The 8,560-nt window shown below is 47.0% G+C and overlaps 1 non-coding gene across 1 annotated transcript; it reads right to left on the bottom strand.

Moving 5' to 3' along the window:
- Window positions 1-5,271: 5,271 nt before the first annotated feature.
- Window positions 5,272-5,344, bottom strand: trnav-aac (transfer RNA valine (anticodon AAC)). Its single transcript has one exon. It is a non-coding gene; the product is annotated as a tRNA-Val (tRNA).
- Between the last annotated feature and the right edge of the window lie 3,216 nt (window positions 5,345-8,560).

Below are 8,560 nucleotides of genomic sequence, written 5' to 3'. Positions count from 1 at the left end.
CTGGCACTACCGAGCCTAAGTGAGTATTATTGGGCCGCTAATATTTCAATGGTGAGTAAGTGGATGGGAGAGGAGGAGGGAGCGGCGTGGAAGAGATTAGAGAGGGCGTCCTGTAGGGGGACTAGCCTACAGGCTATGGTGACAGCCCCATTGCCGTTCTCACCGAGGAACTACACCACAAGCCCGGTGGTGGTGGCTACACTGAAGATTTGGGGACAGTGGAGACGGCATAGGGGAAAGACTGGAGCCTTGGGGGGGTCCCCGATAAGAAACAACCATAGGTTTGCCCCGGGGGGAATGGATGGGGGATATGGAATGTGGCAAAGAGCAGGAATAACGCAACTGAAAGATCTATTTGTGGATGGGAAGTTTGCGAGTCTGGGAGCGCTGACCGAGAAATATGGGTTGCCCCAAGGGAATGCATTCAGGTATATGCAATTGAGGGCTTTTGCGAGGCAACGGGTGAGGGAATTCCCGCAGCTCCCGACACAAGAGGTGCAGGACAGAGTGATCTCAAAGACATGGGTGGGGGATGGTAAGGTGTCAGATATATATAGGGAAATGAGGGACGAAGGGGAGACTATGGTAGATGAACTAAAAGGGAAATGGGAAGAAGAGCTGGGGGAGGAGATCGAGGAGGGGCTGTGGGCAGATGCCCTAAGCAGGGTAAACTCGTCGTCCTCGTGTGCCAGGCTAAGCCTGATTCAGTTTAGGGTATTACACAGGGCACATATGACTGGAGCACGGCTCAGTAAATTTTTTGGGGTGGAGGATAGGTGTGCGAGGTGCTCGAGAAGCCCAGCGAATCATACCCATATGTTTTGGTCATGCCCGGCACTACGGGGGTTTTGGATGGGGGTGACAAAGGTGCTTTCAAAAGTAGTGGGGGTCCGGGTCGAACCAAGCTGGGGGTTGGCTATATTTGGGGTTGCACAAGAGCCGGGAGTGCAGGAGGCGAGAGAGGCCGATGTTTTGGCCTTTGCGTCCCTAGTAGCCCGGCGCAGGATATTGCTAATGTGGAAAGAAGCCAAGCCCCCGGGGGTGGAGACCTGGATAAATGACATGGCGGGGTTTATAAAGCTAGAGCGGATTAAGTTCGTCCTAAGGGGGTCGGCTCAAGGGTTCACCAGGCGGTGGCAACCGTTCGTCGAATACCTCGCAGATAGATAGACGGAATGGGAAAAAGAAGGCAGCAGCAGCAGCCCAGGATCGGGGAGGGGTGGGGGGGGGGGGGGGAGCGGGGGGGGGGGGGGGGGGGGCGGGGGGAGGAGGAAACAGAAGGACTCTCAGGGTTGTTAATATATACTGTATAGTATGTATAGGTCGTTGCCACAGATAATTATATATTGGACTGTTAAATTATATTTTTGGAGAGTGTTACTTGTGACAAGGCAGTTGCCAATTAGGGCTAGTTTTCATTTTTGTTATTTCTTATTTATTCATTTTTTGTTTATAAAATAGGTCATTGTTATTTGTGCTGTTATAATATTGTGTAAAGGATGCACAATGTACTGTGTTGGTTGACCAAAAATTTTCAATAAAATATTTAATTAAAAAAAAGTCTGCCTCATTACACATCACCAAATCCTGAATTGCCTGTTCCCTAGTAGGCTCTGTCACAAACTGCTCCAAAAAAACATCTCTTAGACATTCCACAAATTCTATTTCTTGGGATCCACTACCAACCTGATTTTCCCAGTCCACCTGCATATTGAAGTCCCCCATGATTATTGCAATATTACCACATTAACATGTGTCTCTCAGCTACACATAATTGAATTAGATTCACCATCACGTGATGTCTGCGGGTGGTTTCAAATGAATGGGAGTTTGTTCTGACAAGATAATTTCCCGGTTGCCTGACGTGGCAGGAGACATTAGCAATTTTGACCAATGAACCACCTGTCTACATCTTGTCCAGAATGGGCAGGCAGAGTGCAGAGCAGATGGGATGGACCCTGTGTGGTAGTTACCACTGATTGTATAGTGGTTGTAATAACGGTTTCGTAGATGTAATAGGGTAAGGCTCCTGTACTAGAGGTACGGGTGTAAATCCCTGCCTGCTGGCTCTGCCCAGTAGGCGGAGTATAAATGTGTGTGCACACCGAGCTGCTCCCATTCTGGTAGCAGCTGCAGGAGGCTACACATCTCTGCTTAATAAAGCCTCGATTATTCTCTACTCTCGTCTCGTAGTAATTGATAGTGCATCAATTTATTAAGCAGAGATATTACAGCGATGGAACTTCGTATCAAGCCTGATCGCCTATAGCTGCACCCTCAAGCATGTCGGCCTTCAACCACTGGCTAGCTTGCTTCGAAAGCTACCTCCGATCGTCGACGGAACTACCCTCAGCCGCACAGAAGCTCTAGGTCCTGTACTCACTGGTGAGATCTGATATTTTTCCCCTTATCCGGGATGCGCCCACTTACACTGAAGCAATGGAGCTCCTGAAAGATACATAGACATAGAATTTACAGTACAGAAGGAGGCCATTCGACCCATTGAGTCTGCACCAGCTCCCAGAAGGAGCACCCTACCCAAGCCCACACCCCAACCTTATCCCCATAACCCAGTAACCCCACCCAACACTAAGGGCAATTTTGGACACTAAGGGCAATTTAGGGCCAGGAGGATGGACTGGTTGTGGCGGTGTGTGAATTACAGTAGATCAAGGTATTCTGGGAGTATGGAGTTGATGTGTCTCATGACCAACCTCTCGAAGCACTTCACAATGATAGATGTCAAGGCCACCAGATGGTAGTCGTTGAGGCACATTGCCTGGTTCTTCTTTGGCACTGGTATGATGGTGCTCTTCTTGAAACAGATGGAAACCTCAGAATGGAGTAGGGAGAGGTTGAAGATGTTCGCAAACACACAGTTGGATTGCGCAGGATGTGAGTGCATGACCAGGGACTTCGTCGGGACCCATTGCTTTCTGAGGGTTCACTATTTGGCTTTGCTTTGTAGCCCATTATGCTGCTTAAGCCTTGCCACAACCTCCGAGAGACCATGTGATTAGTCTGTGACTCTAGCTTAGTCCGGTATTGTCTCTTGGCATCCCTGATGGCCTTGTGGAGGTCGTACCTCGATTTCTTCTATAGGTCAGGGCGCCTCAGACCAAGTCTTCAGTAGGGAGTGAATCTCCCGATTAAACCATGGTTTCCAGTTGGGGAACATGCGTACTACCTTCTGTGGCCGCAATCTTCTGCACATTTGCTGATGAAGTCTGTGACGGTGGTGGCATATTCGTTTAGGTTGGCCGCTGAGTTCTTGAATATGGACCAATCCATGACTCCAAGTAGTCGCATAGGAGCTCTTCTGTTGCCTCGGACCAACATTGCACAACCTTTTTTTTAAATGAAGGGACAATTTAGCGTGGCCAATCCACCTACCCTGCACATCTTTGGGTCATGGGAGTGAAACCCACGCAGACATGGGGAGAATGTGCAAACTCCATACGGACAGTGACCCAGGGCCGGGATTCGAACCCGGGTCCTCAGCACCGTAGTCCCAGTGCTAATCACTGCACCACCGTGCTGCCCTCCGACCTTCTTAACCTGATTCTCCCGCGTAAGTTTCTGCTTGTATGCCGGGAGAAGGAGCACAGTCTTGTGATCCGATTTTCCAAAGTGTTGTAGGGGGATGGATTGGTAGGCGCCCTTGATGCTTGTGTAGAAGTTTTGGGGCAGATTGGTGAAGCGAACACTGCCAAAAGGATTCCCTCTCGAGACTTCTGGTTGCGGCTATGCGGAGCTAAGTCGCACATTCGGCGGCTCCCGCAAAAATGGACTTTTGGGCTCTTTTCAGGGCCCCCAACGGCACTTTTCCGACGTTTCCAGGTGTGGGAAGGAGTCTACAACAGCTCCCCATCAGTATATGGCTTTAACTAGGAGTGGGGCGACAAAAAAGGTGGTGGTGGACCCGAAGAAGGGAGGGAAGAAGGACAAAATGGCGGCAGGCGGAGACCAGGCAGCGTGGAGGCAGTGGGCGGAAGAGCAGCAGGAGGGTATCATGTTGAACTCGCTGATGGGAGCGGGGTCCTTCCAGGGGCCCATGGAGCTGGAAAGGGCCCATAGAGTGTTGACGAGGAGGCCCAAGGCTAACGAGCCTCCGGGGGCGGTGCTGGTGCGGTTCCATCGGTTCGTTGATTGGGAGTGTGGGCCAAGAAGGAGAGGAGCAGCAGGTGGGAGAACGCAGAGGTTCGAATATACCAGGACTGGAGTGCGGAGGTGGCGAAGAGGAGGGCCGGGTACAATCGAGTGAAGGCGGTGCTGCACAGGAAGGGGGTGAAGTTTGGCATGTTGCAGCCGTCGCGACTGTGGGTTACCTACAAGGACTGGCACCATTATTTTGAGTCTCCGGAGGAGGCGTGGGCCTTTGTTCAGGCCGAGAAGCTGGACACAGACTGAGGGTCGGGATGGGTGATTGGGGACTGCGGTGGATATGTTATGCCTATTTTCTGTTCGGGGGGGGGGGCCTTTGCATTGTTTTGGGTTTCTTTTTCTCTGTGTTATTCTTTTTCAGGTTGGGGATGGTGGATGGGTTGGGTTGGGCACTGTTTTGGTTGTGGCGGGGCCTGGTAGGTGGAGAGCGCGGGCTTTTTTCCCGCGCCAAAGACTGGGGGGGCGGGGCCGGGGCGGGGAAGCGAGGATTGTTTCCCGCGCTTAGAACGGAGGGGGGAGGGGGAGAGCCTGTGGATGGGGAGCGGGAGAGGAGGGTGTGCCACGCAATGGGAGGAGTCGAAGGGGAGGCGAGAGTGGCCAGGGTCAGCAGGAGTCAGCTGACTTGCGGAATGCAATGGGGGGAGTAAACCAGCTAGGGTAAGGCCATCGGACAAGAACATTATAAGCCAGATGTCCATCGAGCCCAAAGTCTGTAGCTGTAGCCCCCATTTAACCATTTGCATGGTCCTCTCTGCCAAGCCATTCGATGCCAGATGGCATGGGTCAGTGTGGTCATGGCAAATCCTGTTGATTTTCATAAAAGCGGCAAATTTTTCACTCGTAAAAGAGGCCCCATTTTAAAAAAATTAATTAACAGGATGTGGGCGTCGCTGGTTAGGCCAGCATTTATTGCCCATGAAATGAAATGGAAATCGCTTATTGTCACAAGTAGGCTTTAAATGAAGTTACTGTGAAAAGCCCCTAATCGCCACATTCCGGCGCCTGTTCGGGGAGGCTGGTACAGGAATCGAACCGTGCTGCTGGTCTGCTTTCAAAGCCAGCGATTTAGTCCTGTGCTAAACAGCCCCTCAAACTAGAAGCACGAGATGTTTCTGCTCGGTTTCGAACCGGGGACCTTTCGCGTGTTAGGCGAATGTGATAACCACTACAGTACAGAAACAGCTAGAAACAGCCCATTCCTAGTTGCCCTTGAGAAGTGGCGGTTAGTTGCCTTTTTCAACAGCTGCAGTCCTTGAGGTGTAGGTACACCCACTGTGCTGTTAGGGAGGGAGTTCCAGGATGTTGCCCAGGGATATATTTCCAAGTCAGGGTGCTAATTAATTTGGAGGGAAACCTTCACGTGGTGGGGTTGCCAGGTATCTGTTGCTCTTGTCCTTCTAGATGGCAGTGGTCATGGGTTGGAAGGTGTTGTCTAAGGAACCTTGGTGAGTTACTGCAGTGCATCTTGTGGATGGTACTCATGGCTGCCACTGTTCATTGGTGCTGGAGAGTTTGAATGTTTGTGGAAGGGGGAGCAATCAAGCAGGCTGCTTTGTCCTTGATGATTTCAAGCTGCTTGAGTGTTGTTGGAGCTGCACTCATTCGGGCAAGTAGCACGGTAGCACACTGGTCAGCACTGTTGCTTCACAGCGCCAGGATCCCAAGTTTGATTCCCGCTTGGGTCACTGACTGTGCAGAGTCTGCATTTTCTCCCTGTATCTGCATGGGTTTCCTCTGGGTGCTCCGGTTTCCTCCCACAAGTCCCACAAGTCCCGAAAGACTTGCTTGTTAGGTGAATTGGACATTCTGAATTCTCCCTCTATGCACCCGAACAGGCGCAAAAATGTGGTGACTAGGGGATTTGCACAGTAACTTCATTGCTGTATTAATGTAAGCCTACTTGGGACAACAATAAAGATTATTATTAGTAGTAGTTGTTGTCGTAGTAGTAGTATTCCATTGCACTCCTGACTTGTGCCTTGTAGATCGTGGACACGCTTTGGGGGGTCAGGAGATGAGTTACTCGCTGTAGGATTCCTAGTCTTTGACCTACCCTCGTAGTCACAATATTAATGTGCCTCGTCCAGTTCAGTTTCTGATCAATGGTAACCCCCAGGATGTTGATTGTGGGTAATTCAGCAATGCCATTTAATGTCAAGGGGCGATGGTTAGATCCTCTCTTATAGGAGATGGTCATTGCCTGGCACTTGTGTGGCGTAAATGTAAGTTGCCACTTGTCAGCCCAAGCCTGGATATTGTCCAGGTCTTGCTGCATTCGGACATGGACTGCTTCATTATCTGAGGCAGGGGCGGATCTACTATGAAACTAATGAAGCTTAAGCTTCAGGACCCCTAATCCCGGGCCCCAGAAGCGACTTTAGTCCACATTGCTTAAAAATTTGGAGTCTATAGTATGAGAAGGTTTTAAAAAAAAAAAATAATATTAACAATATAGTGTAATTCAATACAAAATAATAGTTAAAATAAAAATTAAAAGGTTATTAAAGTATCATGTAGGCTAGCCGTAAACGAAAAAACGTTCAAATTAAGGATGTTTCATTCTAAATATATTTAATATAAAATAATTATAAATAATTTAAAACACCACTTAACATTTATGACAGAAATACAAACAGTAGATGATGTGCAGTAACAAAAAAGGGGAGCTGTTGAAAAGGCAATCACAATACTAATGTGAATTTTCAACGTGATAGCACTCGTGATAGCGATCGAGACAAGAATTTTTTTCAATAAAGTGTTCATAAGGATACAATATTTTAATTACGCCTACTCAAAAATAAATGTTATATTTAGAAAAGTAAGGTAAGTAATAGAGGTGAAATAGTGTTAGATTAGCCTAAGCCTATTGTTTTTATGAAGAGGTGAACGGAAGGTAGGCTACGAACACATAGCCTAGGCTAATACGATATTACAAGTATTTATGAAAAAGTAATAAAAGGGTGAATTTGTGTTAAATTACAGGTGTTTATTATGAAAAGTGTTCAAATAATGGTAAAATTGTGTTACATTACCTATGAGTTTTGGTGGCCTAGTCTTGCCTAACTTAGTCTAGCCTAGAAGTACTGAAAAGAGTTGTAGCTGTTATAAAGTTTTTAAGTGAAAGAGATTTGGCATTTAGAAGTCATGAGGCGAAGTGGGGCTCACCAAATAATGGAAACTTCATAGGGGCCATTGCACTTATTGCAGAGTTCGACCCATTTTTACATGAACATCTCGAGAAATGTAAAAATGAAAAAGTAAATGCTACTTACCTATCCGAACCCGTGTTATGAAGAATTGATAGAAATCATGGGAAAACATGTGCAAGATGAAATTGTGATTCAAATCAACAACCTAGACACCAAATACTACTCTATTATTGTTGACTCTACGCCTGACCTGACACATGTTGACCAGCTGGTAATTGTGGTTCGATACTGCTATAATGGAAAATGCTGTGAGAGATTTTTAACATTTTTACCGATAGAAAACCATTCATCCACGACCTTGTTCAACAAAATACAACAAGTCCTGGGTGAACATAAGCTTTCACTTGAAAATATCCGTGGTCAGTCCTACGATAATGCATATAACATGAAGGGCTCAGAGAAAGGGCTGCAAGCACTCTTTAAAATCATTAACAGGTACGCAGACTATGTACCATGTGCAGCCCATTCACTTAACCTTATGGAGAAAAGGCAGTGTCTACTGTACCTGAGGTTGTTGACTATTTTGGCATTTTGCAGGAGCTGTATGTTTTCTTTTCCGGATCTCCACGAAGGTGGGGGATTTTAAACACACAGGGCAATCTACATTTTTCTCTAAAGAGTTTAAGTGTAACTAGATGGTCTGCACACTATGAAGCAGTCCGGGCAATTAAAAATGGATATATGGGTATTTTACAAACTCTCAAACACATTTTTGAAGACTCAGAATAGAAGCCTGAAGGTAAACGAGATGCAAAGAATTTATACCACAAGTTGGTAAAGCTGGAATATGCTATTTTAACAGTCATTTGGGAAGAAGTGCTGGAGCGTTTCAACAAAACAAATAAGAACCTCCAAAGCCCTGGTTTTGATGTATTTGAAGGTTATCTTCTGCTATCATCTTTACTTTCGTTTGTTAAAGAACTCAGCGAAAATTCAGCCGATAGGATTGCACACTATGTATCAGAAGCAAAAGGATTGTGTGAAGATATCACCTCAGGTTATTCTGATGCTTCCAAACGCATTGTCACAAGGAAATTTTCAGATGGAACAAGTGGTATTGCTTCTTTGAGATGAGCTGACAAATTTAGGATAGAAGTTCTATATCAACCCTATGACTGCTTGATAATCCAGTTACGCAAGAGGTTTGATCCAAATGAGCAGATTGCGAAAAGGTTCAAGTTCCTCTC

Source organism: Scyliorhinus torazame, chromosome 7, assembly GCF_047496885.1.
Source record: "Scyliorhinus torazame isolate Kashiwa2021f chromosome 7, sScyTor2.1, whole genome shotgun sequence".
NCBI lineage: Eukaryota > Metazoa > Chordata > Chondrichthyes > Carcharhiniformes > Scyliorhinidae > Scyliorhinus > Scyliorhinus torazame.
This window is presented reverse-complemented; position numbering and strand designations above follow the sequence as displayed.